Genomic DNA, 14,786 nt, shown 5'->3' with positions numbered 1-14,786 from the left:
ATAGGTACTAAATACAACCAAATTCTGACAAATGTCGTGTACCGTTGGCCACTTGACCCTAAGCTCAATTTCCAGTACTACCAAGACCGGACAGATATTTCTACCAAAACCAAATGCTGATTCTGTTTTGTAAATAAGTTTTATTCAGTAACCTGGTCAGCCTTCACTTAGGTACTAACCTTGCTACACATAGGGAGAATTTTCTGTTTTCGATTCCATCATAATCCTAACATAATTCCTTGTATCTGGCTCTCTGTGTCACTACTAAATATTCAAATTTTTCCAGACATCATCAAGATTTTCCCTCTGTGGCTGGAGGACTGAGTTCTAAGAAAACATCCACAGAAAATCTCCTAAGACTTTCACTTCCACAAAGGACCAAACCAGGACTCAAGGGGAGTTAGAAAAGATTATGTAGAGTTGAGAACCACACACTAGCAGGCCAATGCCTGGACCCAAGTAAAATAATTTATACCAAAATACCATCCTCGAGAGGATGATGAGTGGAAGGAATGAGAAAGAATCCATTCCTGTGGCCTGGAATGCAAGTTGTCCTGATCTCTTTAAAAGTGTGGCAGCTGTTCCTGCAGTGATTTAAAAGTAGAAGAAGGCCAGTGGTGGTGGCACACAACTTTAATCCCAGCCCCTGGAAGGCAGCAAAAGGGGCTTCTCTGAGTTTGTGACCAGCCTTGCCTGCAGAGTGAGTTTCAGAACAGTCGGGGCTACACAGAGAAACATTAGGTCAAAAATAAAAGTGTTTCATAAGCTCTGGAGAACTCCCTCAGTGAGCCTTTGTCATTCATGCTCACAGTCTACACAACGCAGAACTTTAAATCAGAAATCAGATAGCATTTTCCTGGCCCTTTTTGCCAAAAGACCCTCACTGCAGTGATCTTCTTTTCTGAGATCATCTCACATTTGGCTAAGAGTTTTCGAGAGGAAATGATCCCTAAAAACAGAAATGGAGACCTGTAACTTAGCTTGGGAAAAAGCAAACTTTGGTAAGATTTTATTCACAAGTCTGATTGATACTGCAGTCGATCCCAGCACATATTAAATCCCCTCTGCCTTATTGGCTCAGTGTCCAGATTTACTAGCTTTCCTTCCCATCCCACTCATTTATCCTGTACTTACTATGTATTGAATTGGAGCTGAGGACAGGTGAGATGTGGTCGCTAGAAATCCCATTGATGAACTGAGTTTAATTTGGGTGAGGAGCTGAATCCCACATCTTTGAAGCACCTGCCTGCATTCTACCCTCCCCTCTATAATTTTCTTCATTCTTCCCCCGTTTCAAATGGGAAAACAATAGTTCCAGTATATTCTGAACTTCAGCCCTCATCCCCTGATTCACCTTGGAACTGGAAAGTAGATACCATGTGCTACTGGGGAAAAGTTGGGAAAATGAAGACTAGACAGTACAGTTTTTGAGAAGAAAAAATGCTTTATGGATGTTTAAGTGAGTAGGTCTTATTTATATATTCCAAAACTTCAGCACTCCAATGTACAACGGAGTGACTAGACAGACATGCTAATTGCAATGTTTACCTGTATGGAGTTTGGTTTATTGAGAACCCTCAGAATTTGGAGAGTGGGTCAATATAGACAGATAAGGACATCTTTTTCTTTTCCATAAGAGAACCTGGTTAATGAGCTATGCAAGATCCCTTCTATGGGGATGTAATTCAGCACAGAAGCACTTTCTTAGACTGTGTGAAGTCCTGGTTTCAGTAGCTGGTGCTGGAGTGAGAAAGGAGACAGGAGAAGAGCACTGAGACTCAGTGAGAGGTTTTTTCTTTTTTTTTTTTTAATTAGAAATGGTCATTGATCACATGGAATTGCTTATGTGAGGAACTTACCTCTGGGATCTATAGTTGTAAATATTCATAGAGTCAGGGAATTTCAGGAGTTGCTTTGCAGCTAATCTGAGACAACTCTCATTTTCACACAGCCCAGGAAAGTTCCTTACTTTTATAAAGAAAGATTTGATTGTTTAACATCAATCATTTCTCACTTAACTACAACTGGCAAGACTGACTTAACAAGGGAGAACTCTGCTGTGGAACTCTGGTCTCTTTCTATTCTACCATAACCTAGCTTAGTCAGGCAACCTTACTTTTGTCTAAAAAAGAATCCTATTACCCAATCATTAGGATTTAACACCTTGTTTTCCATCCTTTCTCTTTTATTCTTTATCCATCTTCTGACTCACTAATGAGAATAAACCATAAAAGTAGCTCCAGTCTAAAACTAGAACTATACCTTATTTTGCTACTGGAAATTTTCAGTGGGCTACGGTGCCCCTCTGGAGTGAGCAGCCTTCTTCTGCTGTGTTCTTGGAAAACTCACTTAGCTTTTCTGCCTTGGGTTTTCTTTTTAATGGAAAGACAGGGTTGAGTCCTTTTTATTTATAAGGTTCCTGATGGCTTTGGGTTTTGTAGAAGGTCATTTTCCTTTCCCTCCCCCAGTTTTTTGGCACTTGCTTTTCCCATAGTCAGCTGTTAATCATTTAAAATGAAGACACTACTCCAAGTAATGTCTGGCTGTGAAGACGCGATCTGAATACTTCCATTCTGACCTCTAAAGCAGTCTGCACATCTTGCCTCCAGAGCAGAATCAAAACGGTTAAGGGGAGGGACTAGGGGCTTTAATTATATTTTTAAACAACGTCTTTCCATTAAAATGATATGTCTCTACACTTCTCGAAAATTACAACGTGGACGAGATAAACGCAGCCTCCTATTTAAATTAAGGTTATCTTTAGGCTGCTAATCTCATTTGCTGTTCAGCAATTTTAATTCAAGTCAAAGCCATGTAATTAGTGCCCTCAGCCAATTGCTGTAGCATGCAGCTTTGTAGCTGTATTTACTGCTGTTAAGACAAGGCTACTCACGTGGGAAGTGTAAGTCAACATACTAAATTATTAAAGGTGGCATACATCAATAAAGACTCTTCATGCATACTGATGCTTCCAAAGAAAAGTTTGTACACCACCACGCCCAGTGAATATTGCCATCGTGGGTGGCCAGTGTGGGCTACTGATATTTTAAGCAGAGAGAAATTAGCTAGATACCTTATTCTTATAGCAAGCATGGTAAGGTGAGTGCATCAGACAAGCAAACAGCCTGGAGTCTGAATGTTGGAAATTCATTAGAATATCATGCATCCTTTCCTGAGCAGCTGTATACGTGAGACATTGTGCACATTCTAACTGACCTAAGAAGTCAGATCATGGTTATCTCTAGATTACAGGTGCAAACATTAATCCCCAGATATGGTAAATAATCTACCACTCAACTAATAAGTAAAGTCCTCGGAAATTAGGTTTTCTGAGTCTCAGTCCCAGTACTGTAAATATTTAAGACTAGTTGAACATAAATTAACTTAAAACATATGATGTGAGGATATGACAGATTTTCCTTTTATTTTACAATAATATGTACAAATATGTGTGTGTGTGTGTGTGTGTGTGTGTGTGTGTGTGTGTGTGTGTGCAGAGAGGATATGGTGTGTGTGAACATAAATATCTATATACAATAATCACCTCTTAAAACAGAAAATATTTGAAATTGGTAAAATAAAATTAATGAAAATTTTCATATCAGAGTTCTGCACCTTGTCTCTTTCTCGGTTTAGCCAGGATGGCCTCGAACTCACAGATCTACCTGTTTCTGCCTCCCTAGTGCTGGGATTAAAGGCATGTGCCACCAGCGCCCAGACTTGCCTTTTTTCACTAATTTTGCTCTATCTAGAATGAATATGTGAACTTTATAATTGTGAAATGGATTTTTCCCTATACTTTTCTGTACTATTATAAAATAAATAGTATGATCTTTTTCTGTCTAATATCCACAGCATTCGTTGTTCAGAAACTCATCTGCCCCAGAGATTTTGACAATTACATTGTAGATAAATAATTTCTGTTCTCAGAATTTACAATCTAACAATAAAATTTCTATCTATACTTTTGAGTATTGCTTTTGCCAAATGATTTTTTATTTACTTATAGACAGAAAATGTGTATTGATACCTACTTACAGTTAGTATTGATGATATAGGTTCATAATATTCATGGATGCTTGTAATCAACGAACTGGGCTACATTTTATCTCTATGTGTATATATATGTAGGTGTGTGTGTGTGAATGTTATACTCTAGATTCCTGCTTTGAAAAGAAGATTATATTGAGAATTAAATTAAAATGCATTTCCCATTCTGGTACATATCAGCACCTTTAATGAAGCAGTTCTGACGTCTATGATAGTTTGTATACATTAAGTTCCTTGAGAACAACGTTTATCTACTTTTCATTCCCCTGAGCCATTAGAAGACTTATTACTAGAAGCCTCCAGTATGTGAAACTTAGTTTCATAAAGAACTGGGTAACACTATCTTACATATAAATGTCCTCCTAATTTTATTCTCCTTGTATTGAGTTCATTTCATCTGCTTTTCTCTATCCCATTAGAAATATAAGCATATTTACAGACAAATCCATTTTCTGTTTGTGGAAAAATAAACCATTCAGAACACTTCTGAGAAATATTAGTGCTGTAAGTTTGGATATTATGTCTGGAGTGGGGACATCTAACACAGTTTTCAATAGTTTGGTTTTTTAACCTTGATCTAACGAATATTAACGACTGAGGAAAGAATTTGTTCATCCTAACAATTCCAGTCAAAACATGAGGTCTTTGTCCTCATGACCGACACTGCATGGCTTATAAAGATGGGGGGGGGGGCTGTCCCAACGTATGACAGAGAACAAAACTATCTATTAGATCTTAGAAAATGTGATTTCATTGAAGATTAGAAAATGAAGCAGTGTTTCGAGGAGAAGTCACTTACATTTGTAAAAAAGACCAAGTAAAACCAGGAACTCTAAATGGTTCTTTCTAACACTCACGGAGCATCACAGACGTTATTCGCTGTTTTGCTTAGCAGCTCAGAAGTTGTGTTGCAGTGGAAACCACAAGTCACAATATAAAGTGTGTTGAAAAGGAGGTCTGCACATTTATACCAAAACCTCCTCGCAATCCCTAAACAGCAGTAATCTATCTTTCTAAAACAGCAAAAGAAAAACTGTTCTCTTGAATATTTAGAAAAGATGTTATTTTTTGCATGTGTGACAGAATTCTGAAATTATATATTTGAGCATATCATTTTAACTGATCTTAATCTTTTTGGTAAGATGAATGTAATTACATACTTTCCTGACTGGGAGGCTGTTAAAAAGATAGATTCAGATTAAGTTTATAAAGCACACTAATCTTTTTTGGTAGCTGTCTGGGGACAGCTGGGTTCTCTATTTTACTGAAGTTTGGGGTCTCATATTTTTCATCTGCTGATTCATGTTCTCTTGATGTCTGCAACTAATCCCATTGCTGCTATTGGTAGGGTTCCCATGGATTTCAAGACATTGTTTTGCACAACTCACTATGTGGACAACCATGTTATTTCCTCCGTGCCTCTACTCTGGTAATGGCCAATGACCATACTATAGATTACATTCAGGCACAGAAACTTGCACTGTGTGTCAAGGACTCAAATCTCTTGTTACTAAAAACATAGCTTGTAGAAAAATCAGTCTGGATTTGCTGTTATGTGTGTTACCTTACCACTACCAGTTTTCCACAATTCTAGTTCCTACCAACTCATACTGTGCTTTTCAGTTTTGGTAAATACGTTTGAGTTCCCTAGTAGAGATTTTCATTCAGCCTCTGAAACACTCTTTTCTGTACTTTTCAGAAGTCACCTGCTGCCATGTCTGGTCAAGCCAACACCATCTCTTTCTGAATGACTACAGAAATCCCAACCCACTTCCTCTATTGCCTCCCATCCCAACACATTCTCATTTCCAGAAAAATCATTTTAAAAAGCAAATTGGATTATGTGGCATCTGTGTACAAATGGCCTTCTAAGGCTTCCTGATTCAAGTTCTGAATAATAGTCCTGGACCAGAGCTAATCCTTGCAGGCCATTTTCTCTCTTACTGTTTATAGTACTTAAGTCCACTGTCATTTTTCTCCATCTGTATTCCTGAAGCTGACACCTTCTACTCATCTAAGGTCTCTGGATGGACGATTCCTTTACAGCATCCTGTTATTTTCTCACTGATAACTACATTCCAAACACTCATCCCAGTCTGTAATTGGCTATTTATATGTGTGTATCTGAGATAATAACTGCTCAGGTTAAAGGGTCAGTAAGGCAGAGCTATCCAATCTTCTTCCCCACTGCATGCTCAAATCTTACCAAATTGACTTATCTGTACAATAGCTTTGTTGGAGGAACTCATGTTTAACTGATTAGATGATCAGATTGGCTGCTGGGAACTTAATGCATTCTATCTTGTCTCTCTTAATGCTAATAATTATTTATGATAGTCAAATATTATGCAAATTAGACAAAGAACAAGAATTACCTTGAAATGTCCCAGTACTAATAAAAGATTCATGTTGAAGATAGAACTCTACTCTTTGACTGACCCTAAAGCTCCTCCTCTTCTCCTCTTGTTTCATTTCTTCCAGAAAACCCATATTCTACAGACCAAATGTGTATACTGTCAGTAGAAGTCTCCTGTATAGGTGTCACCAAGTGTTAGCCTTACTCTTGGTATGGACACTGAGTCCAGTGAGCCTCATATTTAGTCTCTCATATCAGCATGAAGCTGTCTAATTGTAAAGAAAAAACCCAGTGGCTCTGATTCATAAACTAATGGATAAGCATAATTTTTGTAGTCTAGGGATGTACTAACATTTTCTTTTTTAACAGAGCCCCAAACTCCCTTATTTGGGAGGGGACAGCCACACAAATTATTTGACAAAAGATCCAAGAGAGAATATATTCAAATTCATATATATATATATATATATATATATATATATGTGTGTGTGTGTGTGTGTGTGTGTGTGTGTGTGTGTGTACATGTATGTGTTTGTGTATTCTGAATATATATATGTGTGTGTGTGTACATGTATGTGTTTGTGAATGTGTACTCTTGGTCATTCCATCCCTACCCAACTACATGCATCCTGTCAAGTGATACTTCTTACTATGGTGATAACCACCCTGATGTACTGGTCACTTTCTCATGAGACAATGTTTACCAAAGGATTGGATGATACTTTCAAGTTTGAAGTGTATAATAATCCCTTTCCACTTACCACAACTCATGCATGTCGATTAAGTTAATTAGAAACAGCAAACTCTACTAAAGGAGGAATTGGGGTAGAGTCCACTAAATATTCAGCATTGTTAAAATTCAAGTATGGTAGGAGAGCTTCTATAACACCCCAGGAAGTGAGCCCGCCAGTTACATCATGACTGTCTCCCCTCATACCCTTGTTTGAGGTCTTTACTCTTTCAGATTTATAGGAACATGGAGTCTTCAGAAAAGGGGCTTGCTTTCAAAGTGATTAAACTGTGTATAATAATGTACATGAGAAGGTGAAAGAAATTTATATCAAGAAGGCTAAATTAGTGAAAGGACTGAAAGCTGAGCTCTGCTAAAATACAAAGTATTATTAACCAGAGGTGTCTTTGTTGAGGATATCTAAAGTATATTTAATAAACCCTGGCATTCACCTCTCTTTACTTATAATTGCCTTCCACTCTGATTCATTTTAATATTTTGCTTTTCGATTTTCAATGTGAATGACTGTTTTTTTACTAATCAAATTAGAATCAGATTTCTAAGGAAAATACCATAATCTAGAGCAATATATTCTCTCCAGAATTTAAAATATGAAGCATCGCTCATTACTGAACTCACTAATTTTATGAGCCTCATCCCAAAGTGCTTGGGGAGAGGATTTATGTTGACTGTATCCATGAGGCTTATTGTCCATGATGTCATCGCTCATTATTGTGTTTACTGATTTATTTCTCATACGTTCAACTCCTTTTGTTTCATTCTTTCCCTTGGATAAGTGATTCTGTCTTTTAGAACTTCATATTTCATAGTAAGGGTTCTAAACGCTTCAATTGGGAAAAATCAAGGCAGTGACTGCTGTGATCTTGTCTACACTAGCTATTGGATAGTAGCAACTTGATCCTTGAAACAAAAGACAGAGTTAAGAGTAAGGGACATCATGATTTTATGTGCTATGGCATACCGCCTTATTGATATGGCAACTTAAGTACTATTTCAAAAGTCATCCAGCCAGAATAATTTCAAGTTTTCCTGGTGTCAGTGATCTGTTAACAAGTCTGCTGTCAGACCCAGTTTGTCCAGACTAAGGAAGGTGTCAGTAGTCACTGCATGCGAGATGCAGAATAAAGAGGGTGGGGGGACGGTCATTTCAAAGAAGAAGAGAGCATAGAAATGTCTGCATTCCAGTTGCCTTAGAACATATTGCTGGGAAGTCACTGACACTATTAATCCTTGTCAGGTTCAGAGGTACGCTTAGACTTGACCCTTTCTGGAACAACTTTCTGCAGGTCAGAAAAGTTAAGGGTCATCGACTATAATTAGAGATAGCCTCAGTGGGCAGCCATGTTGTCAGGAGAGAGGGGTGTTTACCTAAAAAAAAGTGTAAAAAGTGTAGTGAGAATAAGAACTGTGAGCGACCCGAACGGGTCCTCTTCCCTCAGTCAGAAATCTGTACCAGAACCTCACCCAGCCATTCTCTAAGTACCTATGGAAGTAAACATTACTGCCATCTCTCTTAGATACTTGAGGAAATATGCTAGTATTTCTGACTTCCCTTAGTTATACCCAGGAAACCAACCTCTTCAATGTCTAAAGACATTTTCAGTGTTTTAAGCAACTTAATATCATTTCTCTGTTTATGACTACCAACTGGTTTTGGCTTTAAAAAGATTCCATAAAAAAATTAATCAGCAATGTTTTTCTACATTGGCCTCTGGAAGAAAAAAAGACCATCAATCTTTATTAATTTGCCTTGTGCCCGACAATGCACCAGTTACTTTGTACAAAGTGTCTCCTAAGTCTGCTTTATTATTCTCTTTCTAAAGAAAAGTTCATTGAACGGTGTCGCATGACAACTGGCTTAATTTTACGAGGATCAAGAAGCTGTGACATTTTTTAGTTCCCATATCTGTTGTTTCATCTGCAGTCAACATGCCATGCTGCATCGTTGTTATGGTTCACAGTAGACCGTTAAACAGTATTTCCCATTATATGAGCACACACATGTGCATGTGAACACATGCATAGATATTTTAAAGAAGAGAATGGTTTCTTAACCTGTTAGCTTTCTTTCAGAATGGGAGCTTAGTTAGGGTTTCTATTGCTATGAACAGACACCATAAACAGGCAGCACAGCAACATTTGGGGGTGAGTTTTGAGACAGGGTTTCTCTGTAGCTTTAGAGCCTATCCTGGATCTCACTCTGTAGACCAGGCTCTGCCTATCTCTGCCTCCCGGGTGCTGGGATTAAAGGCACACAACTCTTATTTTTTTTAAAAAAGTATTTAATTGTGGGTGACTTAACAGTTTCAGAAACATAGTCCATTATCATCATGATGGGAAGTATAACAGCATACAGGAAGACATAGTGCTGGAGAAAAAGTTGAGAGTTCTCCATCTTGATCCACAGGCAACAGGAAGTGACACTGGACATAGCTTGAGCACAGGGGACCTCAGACCTGGCCCCAACAGTGACATACTTCCTCTTCTTCCAACAAGGCCATAACTACTCCAACAAAGCCACACCTCCTAATAGTGTCACTCCCTGAGGTCCAGGCACTCAAACATGAGTCCATGAGGACCATACCAGTTCAGACCACCAAAGGAGCCATCAGGCTAGAAGAAACCACTATGAATAGAGCTGCAAAGAAGGAGAAGGAAGAAGGTATTTCCTTTCCAAACATGTATTCAACAAACTTTGGATTAGGGAATATTGTGTCATATTTTATAAGATCCACAGATTTCGTTTGAAAAAGCATTGTGTAAACATGCCAAGGCTCCTCATATCTCATATGCAAGACTGATTGTATAGTTTAGGTGTATTCTTTCTCCTCCTTCTTTATTTTCAAGAGATGTTTTTGCCAAGTCAATGTTATTTTCCTAATTGCCCAATTTTCTTTTCTCTGTTAAACACTAATTAAAGAGTGAGCTCAGAACTGCCACCTTTTGGGAGACAACATTAATCTCCTGCCCTCTGAATATTTTAATGGGGCTAATTTATCCCTATTATCTACTCTCCTTACCACCCCAACTGATCATGGAAAATGTTCCTTTCCCTTCCCCCTTCGTCTTTCTTTTCCCTTACCCCTTCATCCCTCTGTTGTCTCCCTGAGTCCTGTCATCAGTAGGTTTTGCATGACTTTTTTGGCATCTGTTTTTGCTATGACCATGGTATCTACAATACTGAAATTTTCATTTGTCCTTCTTGTTACTCTCAAACTTCAATAATCAGTATTACTTTTTTCTCTCTATAACTAATAATTCTCTACATGCCTCTGACAACCTGATGGATTAATTGACCATTCATCACCTAACCTGAAATCAGTCTCTTATTCACAAAAGCATCACTCTTAGCCTCAAAAAAGTAGTCATCAAGATAACCCAAAACATAAAATTATATAATTAATTATGATAATAGAAGATGATGTCATAGAATCACAGAAAAGGAACTATTGCTGTAGTCTAAGGGGCAGGGAGTTCTTCCTGAAGTGGCTGAAGTTTGCAGTGATTGAACCATTAGGGGGAGTAATAGATGGACTCACAGAGCTTGTTTGCATAAAAAGAAAATAGATTTGTTTGTATCATTTCATAATGATACTGACTCTGCTCACATCTCCATTTTACAACTTAACACTACTCCCATTAATAAAACATTAAAAGTTACTTTAAAATATCCCTATTAAAAATAGTATACTAATTAAAATAGAGCAAAGGCTAGTTAATTAACCCAGACATCAGCCTTGGAGCAAAGAACCTGAGTTCTAAGACACAAAATAAAAAGATACCTACAAGACTTGAGCTGTTTGTATTGGTTTTTAAAGACTTAAAAACCTTAAAGCCTCTCACAAAAAAAGCCTCTGTCACACCCAATAATTATATTACAATGATATTTTTGGTTTTATAACATTCTTCACTATTGGATCAGAAAGAGCCAAACCTAAAGGGTTTGGTAGTTCTTTGAAGAAGCATGACTTTAACCTTGCTCGGGAAAATTATTCCCTAATGCTTGAATAATAAAAAAGAAAATACACAAACCAAATGTAACAGGCAAATTATCAAATCTTAACTATGTAAAGAAAAAGACCCAGCAACTAAGAATGGTAGGAGGTCCTCAGCTGTCTCAATGTCTCCCATTGTTAACAGTATGCTAAAGAGTCCCACCACTGTCATTAACAACAAGGCAACTACCAGCATAGAAAGGCGTGTTTCTTAAAAGAAACCCACATTGCAGAAGTGGAGAAAGTTGGGTCACTAGTGATGGGAAAATAGCCACAAAAGTTAGAGTTAATTGAATATAATCCTCTTCTTAGTGGGAGTAAATGTCAACCAACAAATGCTAGAGTTTCATGTGTAATTGTTTCTTTTCTGTGAGCTTCGTATCTCTTACAGTTTCCCAGAAAAAAAACTTTACTGAAATTCTTTCTTGATGTCAACTCACATGGAAGTTGACTCTATTTCCAATGTGAAGATAGGAGAGTTTGCACAAAAGGAAGGTACATATGTGACTTGTATTTGTATGTGTGTAGTGTGTGTATGATGTAATTTTATCTACCAGGGAAGCTGTGGTGTATACGGGATATGTTGGGGGTGTGCATTTGCGCACATGCATGTGCATGTTTGTGTGTGTGTATGTATGTATGTGGTATGTGGTCTGTCTAAGTATCTGGGGAGTGCTTTTGTGTATATGATGTTTTTGTGTGTGTGTGTGGTATGCAGTATTTTCTTTAAACTAGAGTCTTTTTCTAATTGTCTAGGGAAAAAAGAAATGCTTATTAAAAATCCAAAGTTCTAACACCCTGCTTATGAATAATAATCAACACCGGGAGGCTTTTTGTTAATTGATGCACAACAATGCATTTAAAACATATTTATAAAGTACTTTATGTGGATCAAGCGGCTTTTGATATAGCCTTTCGTGTTACAATGAATTATATTGTGTTCACCTTTCTTGTCATGGCAATCCATTTTAAGAGTTTCTTTTTCAAACTTACCATAATAATCTGACTCACAATTGTTTTTACCCATAATAATGAGCATACACCACTTAGTCATAGTTAGACCTATTATTTTCCTGCTCAGAGCATGGACGGATGTAGATGAAGACTCACCACCAAATCATCATAAAGGAAGACATGGACTCTTCAGAAGCAGACACGTGTTTTTAGAAAATGACTGTGAACCCAACCTGATCTGAATAACCATTGTTTTCCACACCCTGGGAAATTTCTGTTTCTGTGCATAGCATAATTTGGGAGAGACATTAACACTATTAAATGATGTGAAGTCTGTGTCTTACTGTGAACTACACATACTACGTGACTGTTATATATATTATATATAACATATATAATATATTATGACATCTTTATCACATTTGGTGTTATTTAATAATAGATTATCTATTTTCACATTCCAATATTTGATGTGCTTCCATGGTAAAACAAGAGAAGTGTAAACAGAGAGAAGAGGTGTCTATACAAAGTAGTGTTGGGAAGAAGCCTGTGCTGCTACTATTGGTTTCTCCCTCTGATACTGGGGCTTATATTCTATTCTCACCTCATCAGCCCCTTTCTCCTCGAATTATTGCACTCTGGGTGGTGGTTTGAATACTCTTAAACATCTATAGCATTTCTGCTTGAAAGCATTCTAACTGATAAGGCAATTAGTTTTCTATTAATCCCCTTATGAATCATATATTGTTGAGCATCTCTAAATGTAGAATTTATCCTTTCTTGGCCATCAGATTCAGAATCTTATCTGGGGCCTTCTCTGATTATATCCTTAGTACAGATGATGAGCAATCAGGATAGGTTGGGCTGGCATCTGAAGGCTCCTATGCTCTAGATTGGGAAGTTTCATGATCTGACTTGTACTCCACTCTACACACCCTCCACCCACCCCCACATATGTATATGGGGAGGGTTTAGTAATCCATTTAGTTTTTACTCAGTTTTACCTCTTTTTTTACGATATTTTTTTTAAAATTTATTTATTTATTAAAGATTTCTGTCTCTTCCCCGCCACCGCCTCCCATTTCCCTCCCCCTCCCCCAATTAAGTCCTCCCCGCCTCAGCCCGAAAAGCAATCAGGGTTCCCTGTCCTGTGGGAAGTCCAAGGAACCCCCATCTCCATCCAGGTCTAGTAAGTTGAGCATCCAAACTGTCTAGGCTCCCACAAAGCCAGTGCGTTTTATCTCCTTTTAAGTAAGAACTTGGAAAAAAATTACCCAGGACTATCTTAAAATAGCCTTATAACATGGGTAAGGGAACTGTTTAATAAACCTTAATTCTCCAAAACAAGTTGTTTCATTTCAAAGAGATTTACTAAAGGTTATTGTAGGTTCTGTTGATAAGAAAAGTGATGGGATAGGGTGCAAGAGCCAGGAAAACGGAGATATGATTGTGATGGCTTCCTAGAGGTTAGCCATACCCATGGATTTTATGCCAAGAAGATGGGGGGTTATGATTGTAGTAAAGGTGATAACAGGCTTAATGTGCTTTAAATATATAAAAGGAGTAGTAAGTGGTAGAGCGACCAGGGAGTCAGAAAAGACTATGCAGTGGTGATCCAGTGGGGAGATGGGGAGGGTTTGGAACAAATCTTGTGTTCTTATAGATGAGAAAACATGGAGTTGTGAGTAGCAGCTAAGGAGTAGAATTGATATGACTCGGAAGCTAAGTCATGTGAACAATGGAGACGTTGGAAGGAGACACTGAGTTTGGTCTGGAACAAGTTGAGCTGGAGGGCACGTTGACAGAGTGGATAATGTTACATAAAGGTGTGATATATAGAAGCAAGGAGGTATGGAACTGTAGAATCCAAAAATGAGGAAGAAGATTTCTCAAGAAAAGAAGTGATACTGGAGGATAGACCACTGGGAAAGAGACAGATTTTAGAAATGAAACTCAAAAAGAATAGCCTGGCATCTGAGAGGAGAACTTGGGTGGAGTTGTCAGCAAAAAGATATTGTCAGTACTGCCACTCAAAGAGAGCACAGATCAGTAAAAACTGAATTCACCAGGAATGTTTGTGGATACTGATAAACAACAGGGAGAAAACTCAAGTGTGTTTCCAGAAAATGTCTACTGCCTACCTCTGCACTAGGATATCTGCACTGGCTTTATTTACAGATTTATAATTCTGTAAACACACAAAAGTTAGCCAATCTATTTTTTTTCTACTGAAAATTTCAGGACTTCTTTTCAAAACTAATTCACTTCATCATTTTCCTTTCCTCCCTCCCTACTCCTATTTGTTTTTCTCTAAAACAGAAGTCTTTAAAATTGATTTAACAAGTTAGTTCAGGGCTCAAGAGATAGCTCAGCCATGAAAAGTGCTTGAGCTTCAGACTTCTGAAACTCTCACTCGAACTCCAGTTGCAGGGGATCTGCTGCCCTCTTCTGGCTTCCCAGACATCTGCATGCACGTGCATATACGCATGCACACAAGCACACTCAGGGACACTCATACATGCAGATAAATAAATAATAAAGTAAATTTTTTAAAAAGCAAGGCAGTTGGGTCACACGTAATTGCAAAGTATATATGCATTTATATAGAGATAGTGACAGGTGTGTATATATTAGATGACAGATGATAAGCAGTTAAACTGTTGATAGGTAGACTGGTGAA

At 37.8% G+C, this 14,786-nt stretch overlaps 1 protein-coding gene across 2 annotated transcripts in view; it reads left to right on the top strand.

The window, feature by feature from the left end:
- Ctnna2 (catenin alpha 2) overlaps positions 1 to 14,786 on the top strand; it is a 1,108,102-nt gene that overhangs the window by 624,138 nt on the left and 469,178 nt on the right. The window lies entirely within an intron of this gene.

This window comes from Microtus oregoni, unplaced genomic scaffold (genome assembly GCF_018167655.1).
Source record: "Microtus oregoni isolate MIOR12 unplaced genomic scaffold, Mior012 000002F_ref0000024, whole genome shotgun sequence".
Lineage (NCBI taxonomy): Eukaryota > Metazoa > Chordata > Mammalia > Rodentia > Cricetidae > Microtus > Microtus oregoni.
The sequence above is the reverse complement of the archived record's forward strand: the minus strand, read 5'-3'. Positions and strand labels throughout refer to the sequence as shown.